The sequence below is a fragment of the Acipenser ruthenus genome, chromosome 6 (assembly GCF_902713425.1).
Source record: "Acipenser ruthenus chromosome 6, fAciRut3.2 maternal haplotype, whole genome shotgun sequence".
Classification (NCBI taxonomy): Eukaryota; Metazoa; Chordata; class Actinopteri; order Acipenseriformes; family Acipenseridae; genus Acipenser; species Acipenser ruthenus.
This window is the reverse complement of record NC_081194.1, coordinates 38,125,300-38,152,160: the sequence shown is the minus strand read 5'-3', so window position 1 is coordinate 38,152,160 and position 26,861 is coordinate 38,125,300.

Sequence of the window (26,861 nt, the reverse complement as noted above, 5' to 3'; positions counted from 1 at the left end):
GAAGGCCAGCCCTAGTACCATTGCCACTAGTGGAAGCTCCGTTTGAGCGTATTGGAGTAGATATAGTTGGACCGCTAGAGAGGAGTGCGGCGGGATACACACACCTATTGGTCATTCCCCTCCAATCTGTGTCCGCTAAAGAGCTAGTGAAGGTTTTCTCATGGGTTGGGATCAAACCTTTGGGGATCAAGACCATTAGGACCTTGGTTTACCACCCCCAGACTGATGGTCTTGTGAAGCGTTTTAATAAGACCCTCAAAAACATGTTGCGCAGATTTATTAACCCTCAGCGGTCCATTTATTCAGTGCGTCTCAGATGCGTCAGGTCCAATTTATTTTCACACACGCAGTTTATTTAAGACGTGCTGTTTAAAAGTATTTTTTTCACAGTAAAACAGGTTTAAAAAGGCACTGCATATCAACAGGACACTCAGTACTGCATCTCCAGCACCGCCCCACCCCTCGTTCGCTGTTTTTTCCCCACATACCTCTTGATAATAGTGCATACCTCTAAATCATCTCCTGATCCCTCGTTTTAATCACCAAACTCCTCAATAATGCGATCCAATTCATTATTTTATTACTATTACATCTAAAAAAAGCTTGGCAAATGTCTGTGATATTCTTTGAGCGCTGGATGCAGAAGCAGCTATCTTGTTTGTTTATGTCCATGTTATCTATGTGATGCCGGGGCTATCTGTATTCATGAGATACACCACTTTTTTTCGGCTTCTCTCGGCTCCTATCGATCTCACTCAGCCATTGAATGGTTCTCGGCTTTTTCCGGAGAAAAAACGACTAGAGACCTGTTTTTTGTGTCTTTTTGATGATGTCGGACAGGGTCCAACATTGGACCGGAAAGGGAAAATTGTAATGTCGGACCAGGTCCGACATAGGACCGCAAAGGGTTAATAGTGACGTGTGCTACTGGGACCAGTTGATTCCTCCCCTTCTCTTCTACGGGTTTTTCACCATTCAAGCTGCTGTATGGGCGGAGACCCTGGGGTGTGCTTGATCTGGTTACAGAGATGAAGGAGAAGCAGCAGGCTACTTCGACCAATACTGTCCGGTATGTCTTGAACATGCGCAAAAATCTTGAGTTTGTGGGAAAGTGAGCGCATGACAATTTGCAGCAGGCTCAATGCAGACAGGAGACCCAATATAACAGGGGCACCCACTTACTCACATTTTAGCCAGGGGATAAAGTGCTTATATTGTTGCCCAGCTCCGAGTCTAAACTTCTGGCGAAGTGGCAAGGACCTTTTAAGGTTACACGCTGGATTGGGACGGTGGATTATAAAAAGAACGTAAGAAAGTTTACAAATGAGGAGGCCATTCAGCCCATCTTGCTTGTTTGGTTGTTAGTAGCTTATTGATCCCAGAATCTCATCAAGCAGCTTCTTGAAGGATCCCAGGGTGTCAGCTTCAACAACATTACTGGGGAGTTGGTTCCAGACCCTCACAATTCTCTGTGTAAAAAAGTGCATCCTATTTTCTGTTCTGAATGCCCCTTTATCTAATCTCCATTTGTGACCCTTGGTACTTGTTTCTTTTTTTCAGGTCAAAAAAGTCCCCTGGGTCGACATTGTCTATACCTTTTAGGATTCTGAATGTTTGAATCAGATCGCCGCGTAGTCTTCTTTGTTCAAGACTGAATAGATTCAATTATTTTAGCCTGTCTGCATACAACATGCCTTTTAAACCCGGGATAATTCTGGTTGCTCTTCTTTGCACTCTTTCTAGAGCAGCAATATCCTTTTTGTAACAAGGTGACCAGAACTGAACTCAATATTTTAGGTGAGGTCTTACTAATGCATTGTAAAGTTTTAACATTACTTCCCTTGATTTAAATTCAACACATCTCACAATATATCTGAGCATCTTGTTGACCTTCTTTATAGCTTCCCCACATTGTCTAGATGAAGACATTTCTGAGCCAACATAAACTCCTAGGTCTTTTTCATAGTTCCCTTCTTCAATTTCAGTATCTTCCATATGATATTGATAATGCACATTTTTATTGCCTGCGTGCAATACTTTACACTTTTCTCTATTAAATTTAATTTGCCATGTGTCTGCCCAGTTCTGAATGCTGTCTAGATCATTTTGAATGACCTTTGCTGCTGCAAAGTGCCACTCCTCCTATTTTTGTGTCGTCTGCAAATTTAACGAGTTTGCTTACTATACCAGAATCTAAATCATTAATGTTGATTAGGAATATCAGAGGACCTAATACTGATCCCTGTGGTAAACCACTGGTTACCTCGCTCCATTTTGAGGTTTCTCCTCTAATCAGTACTTTCTGTTTTCTACTTGTTAACCACTCCCTAATCCATGTGCATGCATTTCCTTGAATCCCTACTGCGTTCAGTTTGAGAATTCATCTTTTATGCAGGACTTTGTCAAAAGCTTTTTTGGAAATCTAAATAAACCATGTCGTATGCTTTGCAATTATCCATTTTCAATGTTGCATCCTCAAAAAAGTCAAGCAGGTTAGTTAGACACGATCTCCCTTTCCTAAAACCATGCTGACTGTCTCCCAGGATATTGTTACCATATAGGTAATTTTCCATTTTGGATCTTATTATAGTTTCCATAAGTTTACATATAATAGAAGTCAGGCTTATTGGTCTGTAGTTACCTGGTTTGGTTTTGTCTCCCTTTTTGTGGATCGGTATTACGTTTGCTATTTTCCAGTTAAGAGACTGTTGCATGATCTTGGTTAGCGGTTTGTAAATAACTTCTTTCAACTGGATTTTGCATTGACTTCAGACAAACCGGAGAAGAAAAACAAAAGAATAACTGTATTTACGTACCTGAATTGGGACGTGTGTATTTAGTGGGGCAACCCCATAGAGTATAATAGAATAGCAAGTAGTGACGGTGGGGGAACGCTGCAAGAACAGCACCTTTTATTTGTAGTTTTGTTATTGTGTTTTATTTTCCTTTTAACTTTCGCCCTTTCGTTTGTAGTATTATTTTGAGCACCTGTGTGTGCACCACAAGTGAATGGCCAACCTTTTACCATTGTTGGTATTGGGTTGTGCTCTGGAGGCAGTGCTACAGTGCCACCCTGTGACGGAAATAAATCTGTGCGCCAAGCGGCGTCTTCAACTATCGTTCTGTCTTGTGTCCAGTGAATTCCCACACACTGCCACAACTATAAATCACACATTAAATGTCAAATGATTTGTATAATGCTTATTGCTTAAACAAAACATACTACCAAATCCATATATGCAGCACCTCTTCATGGCACCACCACCACCATGCATTGGAGCAGGGTATTATTCAAAGCACTGGGGGAGGGGGTACTATTGTGGCTGTTTTATAGGTGCTGTTTTTTTACTAAATATATCATTGTAACAGGGCAAGGAGCCCTGTACATGGATTTAGTTTATTTTTAGAATGGGGTTTCCCCTCCGCCCCTGTGCAGATTGTTATTTTGTATTTGTTTTGTTTTATTAGTGTATTTATATGACGGCGAAGCGCCGTGTGTTTTGTTATTTTTGTATTTATTTAGAAGTGTATTTATTTATGTGACGGCGAAGCGCCACAGGTTTTGTTATTGTTTTATTTAAAATGTGTTCTGGCAGAGGCGAGAGTGGGTACTCGTCCTCTGCCAGGAATAATTAGAAAACCCATGCAGAATGTGACCTGGGGATTATTAAATAATTAATAGGTAGTTAATCCCTCGGTCACTAATATAAAAGTCTGCAGCTCTCAGCACTCGGGGTGGGTGTATGTATGAGGAGTGAGAGCGGAGAGAGCGAGGGGAGCAAGAGAAAACAAAAGAAAATGAAACTAAAAATTAAAGTGTACAGGAACAGTGACTGCCCAGCCTGACCTGTATTTATTATTTTATGCTCGAGATTTGTTTTATTTAAACCTTTTGTTTTAGCTCTGTGAGCACAGTGTGTTTTTTTGTTTAAACTTTATTTATTTTTGTTATTTAAATAAAACGGCGCCGCCGCGTCTTTTGTTTTGAACTGCAGTATTTGGTGTCAGTTTGTTTTTAGTTCCTGCTTCTGACCTGACGTCACGACTCAGCCACCCTGCCACAATCATTGTAAGAGAAGTGTTATGGTAGAATAAATATGAAACATAAAATACGGTAACACTAATAATTGTAATTTCGAAAAAAATGAGCACTTGACTTTTAAATCGCAAGTATTTCCTGCCCAACTCACGTGATAACTTGGGTAGCTTGAAAAACCATGGAAACGCCTCCTTTTTGGGAGAATTCAGACTTCAGAATTCAGAATTCGAGCGCACTAGTCGACTCCAGTTGGCTGTCCGTGGAAATCAGGTACAATTGTCAGTGGTATGTAAATGAACTGTGTCCCCTTCTTATGACGTCAATGGCATACACTGTCTGTTTACATCATCACGTTATGGCTACGGGACATGTCTGGAGGCACACAGGTTGTCCGAAATATTGAGATGTCAGGTTTAAAAAATGAATGCGAGTGAGAGGTTAGGGGCAGTGTATGCGAGTGAGAGATTAGGTTAGGGGCCATGTACGCTTTTTGATTTAAGAAGATATGATATTTTTATATAGCTTATATGAACATGCCTTCCTGAAAAAGAACTGTATCCACCGAAATTTCATTTGTCTCAGTTCATAATTATGACTTTTGGTTGAGAAAAAGATGGATCCTCTAATGTTGGCACACGTTTCCTTTCCAAGGCACTGGAGCGTCAGCAAGCTCCGATTATTTTTCTCATATGTTTAAACTTTCATTTGAATGACAAATGGCACAGCAAGAAAGCACCACAGTTGCATCAAAATAGCCTACAAATAAATTGTTAAATGGCGAAAAGAAAATGTGTTACTGTATTCCCTCAATTTGCAAATACCTGCACAATTCATTCACATACAACACACATCTACACTCTATCTCATAAATCAGAGATTTATTTTAATAATACTAATGTGTTTTGTGTGTTTACAACAGCTTTCCTGTTATGTGCCTAAGCCTATATACAGTAGCTGACCAAAAAAATGAAATACAATGAGATACAATGTAAATGCTTCATTGTCTGTCTCTGTCTCGCTCTTTCTTTGTTGACTGCTATTTTGATGTTCATAATTACCTGCCATAATAACACAGCAAGGTCTATTCCTGTTCAAAATAATTTTAATGTATTTTTGATCAAGGTGAAGCATAACCCAAATCGTAAGTATTTATATTGGGAGAAAAATAATGCAGGCCTACCCTTTTTTTTTACCTGCAAAAACTCGCTAACATCAAATCCAAATCATGCATCGAAATGACACGGGAACAGCCTTGTTCTAGTAGTTCCTCTTCAGTTGATGTTCTCCTTCTCTCCAATAAAGGTAATTATGCTCCTGCTAAATTGCTACCTGCTCATATCAGAGTAATCCAGAGGGTCAAGTCGTGGCTTAAATCTGTGGTGTCTTTCTGGGAGGATCGTCTTCCAATATATCTTGATGTACAGCCCACGCAAAGCACATCGAAAGTCTGCCATTTTCTCTACTTAGACAATGAAGCTACAAACCTGATTTTTATGTTTCCAACCAGTAAGTAACCAGTAATCATTTTCAGACAAATTAACGATACAATTTACTGTATGCGTTACAAATAACATAACACTTAAATTACCTTATTATTGGATTATTAAACTTTTTTATTGTTGCTATAGGCTTAAATACATGTTTCTAAACACAGAAATTAACCTAGGAAATGATACCATTTAAAGACATCTTATTCTCCGCCTGGTCTGAGGCACGTGTTAATTATGATGCTGGTAACGGTCAGTTAACGGCACAATACAGATTTATGAATCAGATGAATAACAGCACCTTTTTTTTCAGTAAATGCCATTTATCGCCCAATGTAATATTGTAATGTTAAACATTATTGTGTTATAACTGGAACGATAAAGAGACGGTTATAAATATGGGCCAAGAATTGGTATGGGAACTTGTGGCAAAGTGGTTAAGTGGATACAGGTGCAGGAGTGATGCAGTGTGTGATTAAACAGACAGAGAGTTATAATCTAGATGGAAACAGGTTTTATTGTATCCAGGTCTGGCGTTCAAATAATAAGACCCCGGCAATACATGTATTGCACAGAGTAAACAACAACGGGTTGCAGTCCCAAACAATAAACACAAATATCCTCCCCACAATAATACCAACACGGTCACCAGTCCTGAGTGTGTGCAGTAGTGCTCATGGTGGGCAATACAAGTTTATTTAGTGATAGTGGTGAAGTGCTGTTCCGGCTTTGTGCTGGCCCTCGGCGACAGCTCCGGAATCGTGTCAGCCATCAAGTAATTCACAAGACAAGACAATTACAGACAAACAAACAAAACCCTCACGGTACATAATTTCTCACGGGGTCTCTCACAGTCCATTCAGGTTTAAAACTCAAACCAAAGCGAAGGAACAGATTGCATTTCTCCGTCCCCTTTTATGCCGTCACACATGACCCCTTGGTAAACGAGTGCAACCGCCCCTCCAATCTGTGGCTGCCACGTCGTTTCCCTTCCGGAAAAATGCATTAGTGCAATGGAGTCCCGCCCCCTTTCTAGCTGGCCGACTTCCCTTGAACCCTGGGAAAGAACTGTCATGCCAGCCTGTCCAGGGAACTCTGTTCTCACTGCTTAGCACCCTCACAGGTCGGGAGGGAGATTTACTACCAAGAATCATTGTATTTCTGTCACATATACCACCACTCAGAGTGGAGCCGAAGGAACACTCGGCAGAATCTTATCTTTCCCATTATTCCCCCTCCCAGGAAAAATAATCTGCATTTTAGATTTCCCTGCATGGTGTACCATGTGGTATATGAAGGGCTGCAATGCCAGATACCACCGAGTTATCCAGGCACTGCTGTCGTTCATTGTGCTTAACCACAATTTCTTGGTGAAATCAGGTGTGATAAGAGTGGGGGCCTGGCAAAGATTACACTTAATAGTATCAAACGCCCTCTGACGCTCAGCTGACCATTTACATAAATTTGGTGCACTCTTTTTGGTGAGGTCTACTAATGAGTTAACTGCTGGGGCATACTCGGGGATAAAGCGGCGGTAATAACCGGCTAATCCCAGTAGTGACATCACCTGAGTCTTGGTTTTGGGGATCGCCGCATCAACCAAAGCCTGGATTTTGGTGACCAGGGATCTCACCCTTCCATTTCCCATTAGAAATCCCAAATATTGAGTTTCTGTCTTCGCAAATGCACATATTCTCAAGTTAGCTGTCAGCCGAGCTACTCTTAGAGACTGAAGGACGGCTGTAACCCTAGCCAAATGCTCTCGCCAGGTGGAGCTGTAAATCACCACATCATCAATAAATGCTGCTGCATATTCATGATGTGGGCGTAAAACCTGGTCCATCAGTCTCTGAAAGGCAGCGGGTGCACCATGTAGCCCAAACGGCATGGTTTTAAAGTGAAACAGCCCTTCTGGTGTTCAAAATGCGGTTTTCTCTCTAGAACTGCGGGTTGAGGGGATCTGCCAGTATCCCTTTGTCAAGTCCAGAGTAGAGATGAACTTTGCTTTTCCCAGTCTATCTAGAAGTTCGTCAACCCAAGGCATAGGGTACGCATTGAACTTGGCAATAGCGTTCACCATCCGGAAATCCACACAAAAGCGGTTGGTGCTGTCTTTCTTGGTCACTATGACAATAGGACTACACCACTCGCTCCTAGAAGGCTCAATCATCCCAAGTTCCAGCATGTCCCATACCTCTTTGCGAACGCCACTTTGTCGACTTTCCGGGATCCAGTAAGGTCTCTCTTGTACTGCGACACCTGAGGGAGAGATAATGTCATATTCAACCAAGTTAGTCCTGCCGGGCAAGTCAGAAAAAACATTGCTGAACTCCTCAATAAGCTTACACAGCTCCCGTTGCTGATCTGGAACCAATTTTCCCCCCATCGAAATGATTTTAATCCTAGGGGTATCTGGACAGGCCTAAATCATCCTCTACATTGCCCGTGGCTAGATTTACTAGCTACTAACAACCAAACTAGCAAGATGGGCTGAATGGCCTCCTCTCGTTTGTAAACTTCTTTATGTTCTTATTTACCCTATATAGTAATTGCCCCTTGATACTGAAGTGTGGATATACTAGCGCCCCAGTGCCATCAACATCCTTACCTTCAATAGACCGGACCTGCCCCCAAGCGTGCACTAGTAACAGGTCATAATTTTGGCACCACACTATGTCCGCTCGAGTACCACATGTCCGGTATATTGAGAGGGGCCGGAGTAGCATCTGCCCTGGATGGCCCAGTAACCTTGCCCTCTCGGTCACACTGCGTTCCAACTCCTTTTGACTGGCGTTTGTTATCATTCAAGCATACTCCCACCAGAACCCAGCCTTGTCTCAGGGATGCTCCCTCCCATTTTGCGGTCCGTCTCTCCTTATTTGTTTTTCTAGGACGGAAAATAGGAGAAAACATTTCAGCTTGAAAAGGAAACACATCACCAATTTGTATGCTTTTCTATTCTTCTGCCACGTTTACGTGTGCGGCTGAGACTGCCATTATTTGCAATAATTCTTTACATTTTGGCCAGTCTCGGCCCAGAATAACTGGGTGTGGAAACCTTTCCGCCACCCCTACTACCAGGTGACGTTTTATCGGTCCTACCGATAAATATATTTTTAGGGTGGGGTATGCCACCGTGTCTCCATGGATACAGTAGATGGCCACCTGACCTCATGGCCACCACGACACACCGCCCAAGAGAGCTGTTTTAATCAAGGTTTGCTCACATCCCGTGTCCACTAATGCGTAGGTTTTCACATTGCCTAAAACCACATCAATCATACAAGGCCCCTCCTGACCATTTTCTCCATGCTTACTTCTCAGGTGCCCAATTACATGCGGTCATGTCACACTCCATGGCAGCGGGGCATGACCTGCAAGGTTGTCCCGGTTGGTTACACCTAAAACACGTTGGGGGGGACACAGGGAACATAAGAAAGTTTACAAACGAGAGGAGGCCATTCAGCCCATCTTGCTCGTTTGGTTGTCAGTAGCTTATTGAACCCAGAATCTCATCAAGCAGCTTCTTGAAGGATCCCAGAGTGTCAACTTCAACAACATTACTGTGAAGTTGGTTCCAGACCTTCACAATTCTCTCTGTGTAAAAAAGTGCCTTCTATTTCCTGTTCTGAATGCCCCTTTATCTAATTTCCATTTATGACCCCTGGTCCGTGTTTCTTTTTTCAAGTCAAAGAAGTCCCCCGGGTTGACATTGTCTATACCTTTTAGGATTTTGAATGTTTGAATCAGATCGCCGCGTAGTCTTCTTTGTTCAAGACTGAATAGATTCAATTCTTTTAGCCTGTCTGCATACAACATGCCTTTTAAACCCGGGATAATTCTGGTCGCTCTTCTTTGCACTCTTTCTAGAGCAGCAATATCTTTTTTGTAACGAGGTGACCAGAACTGAACACAATATTCTAGGTGAGGTCTTACTAATGCATTGTAAAGTTTTAACATTATTCCCTTGATTAAAATTCAACACTTCTCACAATATATCCAAGCATCTTGTTGGCCTTTTCATAGCTTCCCCACATTGTCTAGATTGCTTCTTCAATTTCAGTATCTCCCATATAATATTTATAATTCACATTTTTATTGCCTGTGTGCAGTACATTACACTTTTCTCTATTAACCCTTAGTGGTCAATTTATTCAGCGCGTCAGGTCCAATTTATTTTCAGACGCGCAGTTTATTTTAGACGCGCTGTTTAAAAGTATTTTTTTCCCCCCCACAGTAAAACAGGTTTAAAAGGCACTGCATATCAACAGAACACTCTGTACTGCATCTCCAGTCCCAACCCTTGTTCGCTGTATTTTTCACATACCTCTTCATAGTCGTTCATACTAATGAATCATCTCCCGATCACTCGTTTTATCACCAAAGTCCTCAATAATGCAATGTTACTATAACATCTCAAAAAGTTCTGCAAATGTCTGTGATATTCTTTGAGCGCTGGATGTGGAAGCAGCTATCTTGTTTGTTTATGGCCGTCTTAGAAGTCTCAAACAAAATGTTAGAACTTGAAGCTACTGCACTACAAGAAACTACGCTGTGATAGGTGTTACAGAAACTTGGTTGTCTCAGAGTTGATGGAGACGAATATAATATTAGTGGGTACACACTGTTTAGGAAAGACAGACAGGACAGAAGAGGCGGAGGGGTAGCGCAAAACATAAGAAATAGTCTTGAAGCCCAGGTGTTAAATCTGGACAAAGAATACAACACAGAATCAATATGGGTCAGGATAATGGACAAAAATTCAAAAAGGCATAATAGGAGCATGCTATAGACCGCCAAATTCAGACGCTGAGCAAAATAATCTGTTATACAATGACATTAGAAATGCATGTAGAAAAGGTGAAGCCATACTAATGGGGGATTTCAACTTCCCCCATATAAAATGGGAAAACCCGGTGGAGAGCACGACGGACGAAATTGAAATGGTGGAAATGACAAATAACTGATTCCTAACGCAATTTGTCAAGGCACCGACTAGAGGGGAGGCATGCCTTGATTTAGTCTTTTCAAATAATGAAGACAGAATAACTAAAACAGAGGTCAGAGAGCCATTGGCAAACTCAGACCACAACATGGTCTCATTTGAAATATTTTTTAAAACCCCAAAAGTAATGACTAAAGTTAAGGTTACAATTTTAGAAAAGCAAATTATGAAGGTATGAAACAGAGACTAACAGAAGTAGATTGGAGTAAAATAGAGAAAACATCCACAGAAAAAGGATGGCTGTTTTTTAAAAATGTAGTACTAGAGGCACAAAACAATTACATCCCAAAAGTAGACAAATCTAAATCTAAAACAAAATGGCCAAAATGGTTTAATAGATCAATTAAAAAAAATATTCAGCGAAAAAAGGCACTTTACAGAGCGTTTAAAAGGGACCAAAAAGAAAGAGTACTTGGAACTGCAAACACAAGTCACAAAGGAAGTTAGAAAGGCCAAGAGAGAGATCAATATTGCTAAGGGGGCTAAAACCAATTCCAAAATATTTTTCCAATATTATAACAGCAAGAGAACATTCAAAAGAGGAGGTTAAATGTCTAAGAGACACAAATGGCAAAATCATAGATGAAGAAAAAAAAATAGCACATATATTAAATGATTACTTTTCACAGGTTTTTACAAAGGAGGACACAGACAACATGCCCCACATGTCAACCTGTTCCCATCCAGTTTTAAATAACTTTAGCATAACAGAGGCAGAAGTGTTAAAGGGTCTAGGAGCTCTTAAAATAAACACATCCACTGGGCCAGATGAGATCCTCCCAATAGTACTCAAAGAAATGAAAGAAGTTATTTACAAGCCGCTAACCAAGATCATCCAACAGTCTCTTGACACAGGGGTTGTACCGATAGACTGGAAAATAGCAAACGTAATGCCGATCCATAAAAAGGGAGACAAAACCGAACCAGGTAACTACAGACCAATAAGCCTGACCTATTATATGTAAACTTATGGAAACTATAAGATCCAAAATGGAAAATTACCTATATGGTAACAATATCCTGGGAGACAGTCAGCATGGTTTTAGGAAAGGGAGATCATGTCTAACTAACCTACTTGACTTTTTTGAGGATGCAACATTGAAAATGGATAACTGCAAAGCATACGACATGGTTTATTTAGATTTCCAGAAAGCTTTTGACAAAGTCCCGCATAATTCTCAAACTGAACGCAGTAGGGATTGAAGGAAATGCATGCACATGGATTAGGGAGTGGTTAACATGTAGAAAACAGAAAGTACTGATTAGAGGAGAAACCTCAAAATGGAGCGAGGTAACCAGTGGTTTACCACAGGAATCTGTATTAGGTCCTCTGATATTCCTAATCTACATTAATGATTTAGACTCTGGTATAGTAAGCAAACTTGTTAAATTTGCAGACGACACAAACATAGGAGGAGTGGCAAACACTGTTGAAGCAGCAAAGGTCATTCAAAATTATCTAGACAGCATTCAGAATTGGGCAGACACATGGCAAATGAAATTTAATAGAGAAAAGTGTAAAGTATTGCACGCAGGCAATAAAAATGTGCATTATAAATATCATATGGGAGATAGTGAAATTGAAGAAGGGAACTATGAAAAAGACCTAGGAGTTTATGTTGACTCAGAAATGTCTTCATCTAGACAATGTGGGGAAGCTATAAAAAAGGCTAACAAGATGCTCAGATATATTGTGAGAAGTGTTGAATTTAAATCAAGGGAAGTAATGTTAAAACTTTACAATGCATTAGTAAGACCTCACCTAGAATATTGTGTTCAGTTCTGGTCACCTCGTTACAAAAAGGATATTGCTGCTCTAGAAAGAGTGCAAAGAAGAGCAACCAGAATTATCCCGGGTTTAAAAGGCATGTCGTATGCAGACAGGCTAAAAGAATTGAATCTATTCAGTCTTGAACAAAGAAGACTACGCGGCGATCTGATTCAAACATTCAAAATCCTAAAAGGTATAGACAATGTCAACCCGGGGGAATTCTTTGACTTGAAAAAAGAAACACGGACCAGGGGTCATAAATGGAGATTAGATAAAGGGGCATTCAGAACAGAAAATAGGAGGCACTTTTTTACACAGAGAATTGTGAGGGTCTGGAACCAACTTCCCAGTAATGTTGTTGAAGCTGACACCCTGGGATCCTTCAAGAAGCTGCTTGATGAGATTCTGGGATCAATAAGCTACTAACAACCAAACGAGCAAGATGGGCTGAATGGCCTCCTCTCATTTGTAAACTTTCTTATGTTCTTATGTTCTTATGTTCTGTGCCTCTTTTTCACTTTTCCCCTTTTCTCTCTCCTAAATTTTTCCTCTTTCTTGCCTTTTCTGTAAATTATTGTGATTTTGATGGATTTTCTCCTGCAAGCTGTCTTCCTTGTCTTCTCTAGGTATTCACAGAGCTTTATCTTCAATTTTAGATCACAACTCTAACATTTTAATGTGCAAACATTGAGAAAGTTAAGATATTTTTAGGAGCTCATCTCACTACTTGCTTGCTCTCTCCTCTCTCTCTCTCTCTCTCTCTCTCTCTCTCTCTCTCTCTCCATTTTCTTTCTATAAAAACAATATAGAATCACGTATTTTAAAAAAATAATATTACTACCGTAGTAAAGGTGGGACTGAAAAATGGACCATACAAAATAGTAGCCTGCATTATAAAATTGTAAAAAGCACTGAGCTTCCACACCACTACTACAGTCTATGTACAGCAGCTATTTTATAGATATGAGTGATTACATAATGGTGTAACTTTATAAGGGATTCTGTCTCCCTTTTAAGAATTTAAATATTCCTATGTGTAAACTTTTGGACGAGCAGCGTATACGAAGAGTGCTGAACTTGGGCAAAGCAGAGAGGAGTTGCCCTTCGATTCCTCCTAATTATGAAAAGCTGTTTTAATAACGCAGTTAGATTTATTTTTTAACATGAATACAACTGTCCAGGTAGGTTACCATGAAAGCTTTTGATTATACAGTATTTATAGCACCGTTTGCTGTGATGGTAGGGTCCACACAGTAAACACTCCGCTTTGTAAACAGTCAAGTCAAATTTAACGTGACCGGTGTTCCGCAAATGTCTCCATCCACATTGTTCCATGTTTTCACACGGTGAAAGTGCTTTGACATGTGCACTTCAGTAGGGTAATATGTATTTTCATTACCTAAGATCTTGAGACTCGGGAGCTGTAATACTAATAAAATAAAAACATTAAAAAAAAATCCATTCTGAGGAATTTTTGGGCAAATCAATTTTGCTATACAAGACACGTTTGTTAATCTTTGTGACATTTTATAAAAGTGTTGTTTTTATGAAGTCCTTTATATTTAAGTTAATTCTAAAAAATAAACCTTTTTTTCTAGATTAGGATGTTTTGTCCATTTTGTGGTAATACTTTGGGGAACAGTAGGTCATTCTGCGGTTGCTGTGGAAAATCAGTGCAGTTCCTACCACAATGTCCAGCAGAAGGCAATGCTGAAGGTGAAACATCACAGGGTAAGTTGTTTTTCTAGCATAAACTGTATATATCCTTTTTTTTAATATTATTTTTATTTCCGTCTATATTGGCAAATAATTCATTTAATTCCATTAAACTTTTAATTAAAAATGAACGGGAGTAGTAGTACCTATTTTCTGATCCACTAACTCTATGCCCAGGGTATTTCATTTGTTGTACAAGGTAAGTGTAAATATTTAATGTAACAAGTGACCAATACTTTTTGGAGCAAGTGTATGTACTTGTTGAATCGTCATAACCAAGTGACACTTTTTTCCTGCCTTCTTTGTTTATTGAACACTGATTCAGCTTAGAGAGGAATATTACAGTTGATTGAACTGAGTTAAGACAGGGGTGCCAATTACTGCCACTCCAGAGATCGCTATAGAGTCACAGACATGAGTACTGGCACACCCTGTCTGATCTCAAATAATGTACCTGCAATCTTCACTAGTATGAATGAATGAATGAATGAATGAGTGTTTAGTGAACTTCAAAAACATATCATTGTTAAAGAACTATAGTTTAATAAACAATATTTATTAAACTAATTAAATTAGTGAATAACATTGTTTCAAATGTTCAAATACTTTAGTCTGTGACTGTATGTGTGAGTATATATATATATATATATATATATATATATATATATATATATATATATATATACACAATGCCTTGCAAAGGTATTCAGACCCCTGACCAATTCTCTCATATTACTGAATTACAAATGGTACATTGAAATTTCGTTCTGTTTGATATTTAATTTTAAAACACTGAAACTCAAAATCAATTATTGTAAGGTGACATTGGTTTTATGTTGGGAAATATTTTTAAGAAAAATAAAAAACTGAAATATCTTGCTTGCATAAGTATTCAACCCCTGTGCTGTGGAAACTCCCAGTTTACACCGATGAAAGAGATTGCCCTAACGAGGACACAATTACCTTACCATTGGCCTCCACCTGTGAACCATTAAAGTTGCTGTCACATTTTCTGGATAAAAACCCCACTGTTGAAGGATCATTGGTCAGGCTGTGAATCTGAAGGAAAATGAAGACCAAAAAGCATTCTACAGAAGTTAAAGATAAAGTAATACAAATGCATAGATTAGGGAAAGGGTACAAAATAATATCCAAGTGTTTGGATATCCCGGTGAGCACAGTTGGATCAATAATCAAGAAGTGGAAGCTGCATCACACCACCCAGGTACTGCCAAGAAAAGGCCGTCCCTCAAAACTCAGCGCTCAAACAAGAAGGAGACTTGTGAGAGAAGCCACAGAGAGGCCAACAATCATTTTGAAGGAGCTACAGAGTTCAGTGGCTGGGAGTGGAGTAATGGTGCACCAGTCAACCATATCAAGAGCTCTGCATAACACTGACCTGTATGGGAGGGTGGCAAGAAAGAAGCCGTTACTCAAAAAGTACCATCTGAAAGCACGTCTGGAGTTTGCCAGAAAGCATGAGAGTGACCCAGCTGCGATGTGGGAAAAGGTTTTGTGGTCGGGTGAGACCAAGATAGAGCTTTTTGGCCAAAACTCAAAGCGCTATGTGTGGCGTAAACCTAACACTGCCCATGCCTCAAGACACACCATCCCTACAGTGAAGTATGGTGGTGGCAGCATCATGCTGTGGTGATGCTTCTCATCAGCAGGGACTGGGCATCTTGTTGAAATTGAAGGAAGAATGGATGGAGCAAAATATAGGGAAATACTGCAAGAGAACCTGCTTCAGTCCGCTAAAAAACTGAAGCTTGGGAGGAAATTCACCTTTCAGCAGGACAATGATCCCAAGCACAAGGCCAAAGCAACATTGGAGTGGCTCAAGAACAAAAAGGTGAATGTCCTACAGTGGCCCAGTCAAAGTCCTGATCTCAATCCCATTGAGAATCTGTGGCACTATTTGAAAATTGCGGTCCACAAGCGTCGTCCAACCAACCTGAACAACCTGGAGCAAATCTGCCAAGAAGAATGGGCCAAAATCACTCCAACACTGTGTGCAAAGCTGGTACATACTTACCCCAAAAGACTTAAAGCTGTTATTGCAGCGAAAGGTGGCTCTACCAAATATTAATGTGTGGGGGTTGAATACTTATGCAAGCAAGATATTTCAGTTTTTTATTTTTCTTAAAAATATTTCCCAACATAAAACCAATGTCACCTTACAATAATTGATTTTGAGTTTCAGTGTTTTAAAATAAAATATCAAACAGAACAAAATCTCAATGTACCATTTGTAATTCAGTAATATGAGAGAATTGGTCAGGGGTCTGAATACTTTTGCAAGGCACTGTATATATATAAATCTTAAAATGCACAAAGAAAATCACCCTATGCGAATGATAGTCAGTACAATTGATAATCCAACACACATATTATTATTATTATTATTATTTTATTTCTTAGCAGACGCCCTTATCCAGGGCGACTTACAATGGTTACAAGATATCACATTATTTTTACATACAATTACCCATTTATACAGTTGGGTTTTTACTGGAGCAATCTAGGTAAAGTACCTTGCTCAAGGGTACAGCAGCAGTGTCCCCACCGGGGATTGAACCCACGACCCTCCGGTCAAGAGTCCAGAGCCCTAACCACTACTCCATACTGCTGAAATAGCAGAAAAACAACTTAGGTCGCACGTTGAGAAATTACCAAGCTATGTTAAGGATACAACACAATTTTTAAAAAGACTTCAATCAATAAAACACAACCTTCCAGAGAATACAATTTTATTTTGCATGGATGTAAAATCCTTGTACCCAAGTGTCCCTCGTAAAGAAACTTTAGAAGCTTGTCAAAAAGCACTAGATAATAGACTAGATAAATCAATACCTACAGCAGAGGTACTGAACATGATCAACATAGTTTTAGAAAACAGTTATTTTACATTTGTTGATAAGAATTACAAACAAAACGATGGTACAGCAATAGGATCTAAATTAGGAATGCATTTTGCCAGTACATACATGGGGAAATGGGAAGAACAATTACTTAGAAAATCGGAAAGAGAACCTTTAGAATACAGTCGGTTTGTAGATGATATTTTTGGGGTTTGGACACATGGAGAAGAGTCGCTTTTCCAGTTTCATAAAATGGCAAATGAAATACACAGTAATATTAAGGTGGACCTTCGATGGACAAGGAAAGAAATAGAATTTTTAGATACCATAGTAAAACTTGAAGAAGGTTCAATTGAGACTGACCTCTTCTGTAAACCTACTGACATGCACCAGTATTTACACATGTCCTCTGCACATCCGATACACACTAAAAGGGCAATCTTAAAAAAAGAGGATACAAAGAAAGAATTATAGAGATGGAGTTAAGAAAAGTGGATAAACTAAAAATAGATGATCTACTAGATTATAAAAATAGAGATAAAAAGGTCAAAAGAGTAAGTAATGACTTACTCTAAACTTTTGCCCAATATTTCTAAGATAGTTTGGAAACACTTGCGGATTCTACGTAATTCAGAAAAATTAAAAAAAGTGTTTCTAAGGCCCCAGTTGTAGCATTCAAAAGAGAAGCTAATTTAGGTGATATTTTAGTTCACAGTAAACATAAAAGAATAATTGACAAAATAGGTTCTACGAACATGTGCACCAGTAAATGTAAAGTGTGTAAATACATAGACAAAAGTAAAAATATAATTAAACATAAGAACACCACATATCCACTAAGAACTAATACCTACTGTAAAAATAGCAATGTCGTTTATGGAATAGCCTGTGAAAAATGTAATGAAATCAAATATGTTGGAGAGACTGGAACTACTTTATATAAAAGAATTCAGAACCACCTTTCATTAATTAGAAATAAAAAAATGAGTGAACCAGTAGTACAGCACTTCACCAGTCAGGGACATGACATAAATGACGTAACGTTTGTAGTATTAGAACAGCTAAAATTAGACAATGCGACATATAGAAGAATAAAAGAAAGTAAATGGATAAATAGACTGAACACGATTATGCCAGTGGGACTCAACAGAAAAGAATGAACTAATTAACTTCAATAAATATATAACATTTAAATAAATAAACAAAATTCATTCAAAAGTTGTGCATGCTGATGCGCTGGGGAGGCCAAATCTAGACTGATCCTCAGAGCCAGCATTGCATGATATGATAAAAATATAAGTTTATATAAAGTAGTGTTAATTAGAATTAATACAGATTCAAAGATGGAAGTAAAAATGATGTCACAATATATAGAACACCATTACATCATGTAAGAATAAATCATGGATTTGAATGTAAACAATAACAAATAGTTGTCATGCCGTCAAAAACCTATAAATACCTCCAATGTTTTGATTCAAACACAGGCTCCCTTGAGAAAGATATGTACAACATATCGAAACGTTGGGCAGCTGGCTCTTTGAGCTAAAATATATATATATATATATATATATATATATATATATATATATATATATATATATATATATATATATATATATATAATGTGTGTGTTTATTTGTAGTAAGTGCAGTTCAATGTAATTAATTACTTTAATTCCATGATTTCAAGCTACCAATGCTTGATTTGTAGCTTGATTCAATTGATGACTATTGCCACTCTCACAATATGTTTCATATGGCACAATGTAGGTATAATATTGGTAAACAGAACATTTTTAATGCTTACATAATTTGTCTGCCCCCATACATTAATGTAATGGTAAATTTCAGCAATTAAGACATTACATGTGTGATTATGTATATAATGGATAACAGGGTGGGTAGTTAACCAGTGTGCACTGTCACCATGCTGAAAACAAGCAGCTCTCAAGACATTTCTGTTTACTCAAGGTTTTGCTATAAGCTGTTCAGAACTTAACCAGAATGAAGGGTGGATTAAAGACATTATTTTTGGTGCAACTGTAGCTAACACTTTAGCCAAGGCCACCAAAGAGAATGTCACTGTGCTGTGGCAAAGCAACCTGGAAACACTTAAATAGTGACACCATGACTGTTTAGCGGTTTTCCACACTTAAAATGTATAATTTCTAGGGGTTGACAAATTATTATGGGAAGGCACTGTATACACATGTAAAGCAATCAATAATCAATAAATAAACTTATATTATTCCTTTTTAGACATCTGGAATATGGATACAGAATCAGAGCTAATAAAAAAAAATATTTCAGTGAAGGACATACATATGAAGTAATTTTGGATTTGTTGAGACCCACCATGATGTCCATATGAGTTTGAGAAGTTTGATATATCGCTTAAATAAACTGGGACTAAGAAAATGAGGAAACTACTCAAACTTGCATGAAGTGCAAGCTGTAATTCGCAGTGAGCTAAGGGGACCTGGCCAGATGTTTGGATACAGGACAATGTGGCAGGTTTTAAAATAAAAATACAACCTAACTGTAAAAAGAAAGGATGAACCCAGTGGGAAGCTGTAGGAGGAGAAGCAAGAAGAGTCTATCATTCCATGGGGCCCAACTACATATGACATGTTGATGGTTACGACAAGTTGAAACCATACAGCATTTCTGTTAGTGGATGTATTGATCGATTTTCAAGGAAAATTATGTGGTTGAAATGTGGGCCAACAAACAATAATCCTGCAGTTATTGCTTTGAATTATATGAACTGTGTGTCCGAGCATAATGTTGTACCCATGCGGCTAAGGACAGACTGCAGCACAGAAAATGGGACAATGTCTGCCATCCATTGTACTTTGAGATCAACCCAACTTCTCAGGTGCTGCAAGTCATGTATATGGACCTTCTACAGCAAACCAGCAAATAGAATCCTGGTGGTCACATTTAAGAAAACAAAGGTGAAATTATATTTATGTAGTGCATAAATATAGTGAAATAGTGTAGTAATATGGAAGAGTAAAAGCTATAGCATTCTTTAAGTATCTAAATTCTGGAAAACTATTTTCAACTATCGTTACTATTGTTATCATATCACCTCTGTCTGATGAGCCTTGTAAATTATATTTATCTGAGTTCAGTCTCAGGGTCCAATGCAAGTGCACGTTTGCCCTTGCACTTAGCATGTGAATGTTCTGAACTAGGTGCATTTGTATTTGAAATTTTCAAATACACTTCAAATGCATTTTTAAATACTGTTAAATACACATCTTGGTAGAGGTAATATTAGACCTGCTAATCACACCTCTACCAATTGCCATCCATTCAACTTAATTAAACTCACCTGTTGATGATCTTTTCAATTTATGAAGGTGACATCTTTGAAGTGCAAAATAAGGACACAGTTCAACAAACAAAGGTAAGTCATTTCAGTTATACAATTCCCATTTACCAGGTGTTTAGTCCTTCTGAGTAAATCACCAGCTGTATCAGATTAAGAAAGTATAAGCAGTTTGTTGGAGGGTAACTGTACGTATTAAGCCCATGTACCAAGCCCACCAGCACTTACAACAATTATAACTTCTAATAATAGATATTTTATTTTGTTAATAATCTTGATGAATTCAGTAGACTGCTCTACCCAAGTTACTTATTTGAAGTTGATCAGAACTTTTGTATTTCAAGAACAATCTTCTGTCACTTCCTGGTGGCCATTTTGAAAGACAAAAAACAATGAAGAGATGAATGTTACTTTTATAAGGAAAATTGCCAACTAAAACAATTGGTTTAATATTAAAACTAATTATTCAAAAATGCAAACTTGAAGAAAGAAGGGAAAAAGTAGTCTTAATTGGAAAACAGGTGGTCTTAATTGGGACATGATATACCTATTAATCCCAGTCCAGATTTTGCTCATATTTTTGAATTATCATAAATAAAATGTAGATTTATATAGTCTGGAGTAATAAATGAGATGGATCTTTTATTTACACTACTGTTTTACTGGCCAAACCTTAAGCTTCATATCTAAAAAAAGAAAGAAAAAACATTTGTTTGTCTTAATAGGTACACTTACATAAAGTTTGTAAACTGTTAGGGGCTCCCGAGTGGCGCATCTAGTAAAAGCACTCGCTAGAGTGCAGGATGCGCTCTATAGCCTGGACGTCGCAAGTTCGAATTCAGGCTATTCCACAGCCGACCGTGGACGGGAGCTCCCAGGGGGCTGCGCTCAATTGGCCAAGCGTCGCCCGAGGGGAGGGAGGGTTAGGTCGTTATTTGAATTTTCATTTAAATGCATTTGACCCCAAGTCTGAAATTTGTTATTTAATTTAATGTTTTGTTTTCATTAGGTCACAGTTTTGGATGGAGTTGCTGGAAGACCTGAAGGATTCTGGCCATTTCAGTGGAAGTTATGAACACAAGTGTTTCTTACGGTTTGCTTTTCTTGACGTGCTGCAAATGAATTTAGATGAATGCAAACTGCTGTGGAATCTGCATAGGATAAGGCCATCAAGAATGTCTTGCTGTCCAGCTTGAATACCCAATGAATTGTATGCCTTGTCGCACAGGTATGATTATTATGTATAGAATACAACAGAATAACAAGTAAGCCTTCTATTTCCATGTGACAAGACATATATCCTTGATGAAAAGTACATTTTAAAAGTTTGAATTTCAAATGCTCAGTAACTATCAAATATTTTAAATTTTTTTAATGTTTAGGTTTAATTCACAAGACTGTGGATACCCAGTTTTACAGGAACAGCTACAAGAACTTGAAACACTGGGTCAAGATGCATGTTATTGTGGAGATGAGAACATTCAGGAGTATCTTACTCTAATAAAACATGAAAACAACTTCCAATCGCCTCAAACATGGGAGTCTGCTGTAAATTTGTATTTGAAATTAAAGGAAATAGCAGATTTGTAAATGTTATCCCCACCAGTGCTCGGGCACAGTAGCTAACATGTTTTTTCTTTACCTTTTACAATAATATTACCAATGCTCAGTGATAATATTATACAGCACTGAACAAATGTGTATCCTACTGCTATTTCAAATATGGGCCATTGTGACAGAAATACAATGAGTTCTGGTGATAAATCTTCCTCCCGACCTGTGAGGGCGCTAAAGAACGGGAGGAGAAGTATCTGGAAGGGCTGGCCTGACAGTTCGTTTCCGGGACCGGGAAGTGGGTCAGCCTGGAAGGAAGCGAGACTCTGTTGTAAGACCGTATTGATTTGACAGGTAAACGAGGGGCAGCTGCAAGTAATAAGGCAGCTGCAACCGTTTACCTAGATATCATGCGGGATTACATATAGGGGCCGGGGTAACGCTCTTCTTTTCCTTCGTTTGGGTTAAGCGTTTGGAGAGAGAAGGATCGAGAGAGGAGCTCTCGTTGTTAAAAAGTTAAATAAGAGAAATAATTACGTGTTGTATTTTGTTGTGTTTGTCTGTGTAATTGTCTGTGTTTTCCACCACCAGACAGTTAAAGCACTACTCCGGAGCTGTTGCCAAGGGTCAGCACTGTCCGGAGCACCACTGCACACTGCACTATCTGTGTTTAAACAAAAGCACCATCATGACTGCACTCACCCAGGACTGGTGACTGTCTGTTTGTTTTGTTTGGGACTGTGCCCTATTTATTGTTATCCCCGTGCATTACACATTGTTGTGTATCGCCGGGGATTTGTTTATTTTTCGGTCACCAGACCTGGAAAAGAAATAAAGCACCTTTTTCACTGGAATACCGTTGTCTGCCTGTCACTCCTGCACCGCATCACCGCTACACCTGTTCCCCTTACCAGCCACTTTGCCACAGCCATATTGAATTTCTCCCTCAACTTGTTCTTCTTGCATGGTCTTGCCTTATACACAAAGACTGTACATTTTAAATATTTTTTCCACATTATATTACACTAATAAATTAATTAGTACGTTTCTTAAAGATCTCACAGTACTGAATACCGTGGCTCAGACTTTACCACTCAATAAAATCCAGTTAGTGATTTATATTTTTTGTAAATGTGTTTAATGTGTAGCTCTTTTGCATTGTTATAAGTAACACAACAGTATGTATTATATACAACATGCAAGCCTTATCTTGGTTTTGACCACAAATGGACTGTCCTTTTTGGGGAAAAAACACTACATTCTTTTGAATACCTATACTTTGAATTCTGTATATTGTTTCCCTAGAATAAAAAAAGCATAATTGCAGACAAAAAGCATGTGGCCTATCTTTGTTAATAAACTGATACAACACATTTTTTAAGTTTTTTTTTTTTTTTTTTTTTAATTTTCAGTTCCCAGCATTATATTTTGCATTGAAAGAATGTCTCTGCACAGGACCAATAATCAAAATGGACATAAAATGCTGTATAATGAAAAGAAATCTTGACATTGTGTAGCTACTAACAAACACACAATTTCACACCATGTTTGAATAGTAGTCTCTGTAGAGACATTGGGTATGAATGTATTGCTGTCATTGTAACAAATTTACACATCCAACAGCACTCTGTATGGATTAAGCTCTGCAACAAAAATAATTGTCAAATATGACTTTTTTTTTTTTAAGGGAGTAAATATAACCTGCATTATTATTTTATTTAGTTCCTATTGCCCTTCATAATATATCAGTAAATCCCACTGCACCTATTAAGGCTTTAATTTAGTTTTTTGTGATATCCAATGTTTAACTTTACCTTCAATGACATTGTGGAAGATCATTTAAAATTAGCCAGCAGGCGATGTGTTGATTACATGCTTATTCTTTAAATCCAGTTTCTTTAGAGTTGCCTGATGATACATCTGGACATTTCAGATTGAAATCTAGGTAGTCACCTGATCATTTTGCAGGGACTTGTACATGTCTAATATCTAATGCTTTGCTGCTTTTGCTTAGAAAAATATACCTTTTCTTTAAAAAACATGTCCAGTAGTGCTACACTCCATATGATGGCCGCACCAAAGGGCTAATCATATTTTGCAAACAAACTTTTCTTCACTACTTCTATGTGTGTGTATTTGATTAACAAAGACTGTTTTCTTGATATGTCACTGCATTTATGTTGGTTGATGGTTATATGGTAACAAAAAGCCATTACCTTTGAATTTGAAAGTGATTTCTAAATATAATATACCACCGAAGGTAGTCCCTAACAGTGGTCTTTCTATCCTCCACAGTTTGAGCATAGTGTAAGCATCCGGCTGTCTGAAACACAGCACTGTTTCTGATCATGACAGTTAAGAACATAAGAACATAAGAAAGTTTACAAACGAGAGGAGGCCATTCAGCCCGTCTAGCTCATTTAGTTGTTAGTAGCTTATTGATCCCAGAATCTCATCAAGCAGCTTCTTGAAGGATCCCAGAGTGTCAGCTTCAACAACATTACTGAGGAGTTGGTTCCAGACCCTCACAATTCTCTGTGTAAAAAAGTGCCTCCTATTTTCTGTTCTGAATGCCCCTTTATCTAATCTCCATTTGTGACCCCTGGTCCTTTTTTCTTTTTTCAAGTCAAAGAAGTCCCCCGGGTTGACATTGTCTATACCTTTTAGGATTTTGAATGTTTGAATCAGATCGCCGCGTAGTCTTCTTTGTTCAAGACTGAATAGATTCAATTCTTTTAGCCTGTCTGCATACGACATGCCTTTTAAACCCGGGATAATTCTGGTCGCTCTTCTTTGCACTCTTTCTAGAGCAGCAATATCCTTTTTGTAACGAGGTGACCAGAACTGAACACAATATTCTAGGTGAGGTCTTACTAATGCATTGTAGAGTTTTAACATTACTTCCCTTGATTTAAATTCAACACTTCTCACAATATATCCGAGCATCTTGTTAGCCTTTTTTATAGCTTCCCCACATTGTCTAGATGAAGACATTTCTGAGTCAACATAAACTCCTAGGTCTTTTTCATAGTTCCCTTCTTCAATTTCTGAGAGCATCCAATGATTAAGCATTTTCTACCTGTTGAGAAACAATTTAATCTTTATTCATTAATAGCTCACATTACAGTACAAACATTAGGATTTTGTGTTACAGGCTTAGGCAAAATACTCAACTTGAAGTGTAAGTGAAGGGTGTGTATGAAATGGATAAATCAAACACTGCATTTGTACCCTTTTCATCCATTCATTTTTTAATATTTTTTTTAAAGAATGATTACTGAATGTAGAGGTAAAAACATGATTGGGCGCAACTAATGAAGGGTTAAATATAGAGTGCTTGCTGCTTGCTGTTAAACTGTTTAAATAAGTAACTGCATTATTATGCACTTCAATGTGTTGCTATTATCCTATGTGCAACAATCCAGCAGGTTTTACAGATAACCATTAAATCATCAATTTCCATAGACATGGAACAATTGAATTTTGATACTTTAAGCAGGTGATTTTTTTAAAATTTAGAGTTCATTTGGAACAAATACCAGCATACCCTTCAGCTCTCAAAAGACCAGAGTTTCATTAATAGAACAAGTTAATTGATAAATAAATTTCATGTGTTCCCAGTCTTTAGGGTGACCTATAAAACTTACTTGGTTGTTGCCATCCAGGAACAGTGTTGGGGAACACTGGTCTATCATCTCCCTACCTCATACAGAACTTTTTCTGATTTTGTTATTAGTGATGTCTGTAATGGTGGCATTAAAATCTGGCTTGTTGCAAATGTGATCAATTAGATCTCTTGATAGGAATTGTGGCGCTGGCCCACCATGAACTACTGAGACAGCTATCATTCTTACAGCCAGATAGTACTCCTCCTCTCTAGCAGCTAAGAAAAAATGAGTTTTATATTATTGTAATACTTTGTAGGTTTTGTGTTTCCTCCAACAACATTTGGTGTTATTATTGTCACATGAATTAAATACCCAATGGCAAAAATCTGTATTTAATCTTTGTAACCATGGAATTATTTATGTTTATCTATGGCACATATTAAGATTAACTTTTTATGAGACGTTAGAGTAATCAGATCTCTTCAGAAACATACTGTAAGAATAGGGACATTTCAGCATTTAGAACAGCTGTGGTATTACCTTAGACTTTGTGGATATGTATATGTATACTCCAGCCTTTCCTTTAACTTGTGTGGAGTTTCTACTGTAACTAAAAGTATATTTACAAGTTCTAGTGAAGATCTTGTGGAACTTGATTATAATCAGTAGACTATGGATATTTTTTTGAACATTAAACCAATAGAAGTATGTATTGTTATTTAAAATGAATAGATTCCAAAAAGTAAATAATACTGAGCTGTCATGTCGCATGTTAAATACTTCCGTCCTGATGGCCCATCAAAAATATGTCGATCCTTAAGGTGATCCATAAGTAGAGTTAAAAACTCCCTTTTTGGACCACCAGTATCAACAGCTTCCTCAGAAGAGCCAGCATCGTCTGTAAACTTCACAAGCATCTCACTATTTGGACTGTACGATGTGCGTTTGAATGCACGTAATGCTCCATCCCATACATCTGCCCTATTAATGTTAAATCTACTGCAGCTGCCTGTTTCAATTGTGTGAGCAAGACAAAATAAAAGTGGATAGGAAAGCAAGTCTCAGTCTCGTGATCGGGAACCTTGGAGACTGAAGGCTGGTCGGATGACCCCTGAGACCTGGAAAACATAAAGTGTTAGTCCCCTACTCACAGGAGAGCCGTGGCGGCGGCTTGGATGTGGATGCAAACCCACAGGGTGGAGGAGAATGGCTGAACATACTTGTGATCAAGTCCTTGAAGGAAGAAAATAAGATAAAGAGGCCCATATGATTACGCAGCAACGGCACTTAGAGGGGGCTTTAAGGAAACAGATGTTTGTATAATTACAAACTTTGAGAGAGTAGAGGAACTACAGGGCCAGTATAGATGGAAATGTAGCAGAATAGCGCACATAATGCGAAAGGTATGATGATTGTGGCCGAGGGTCCCGCTGGCTAGAGAGCTTGAATGGTGGATGCCTGAGAAGCTAGGGGAAGTGATC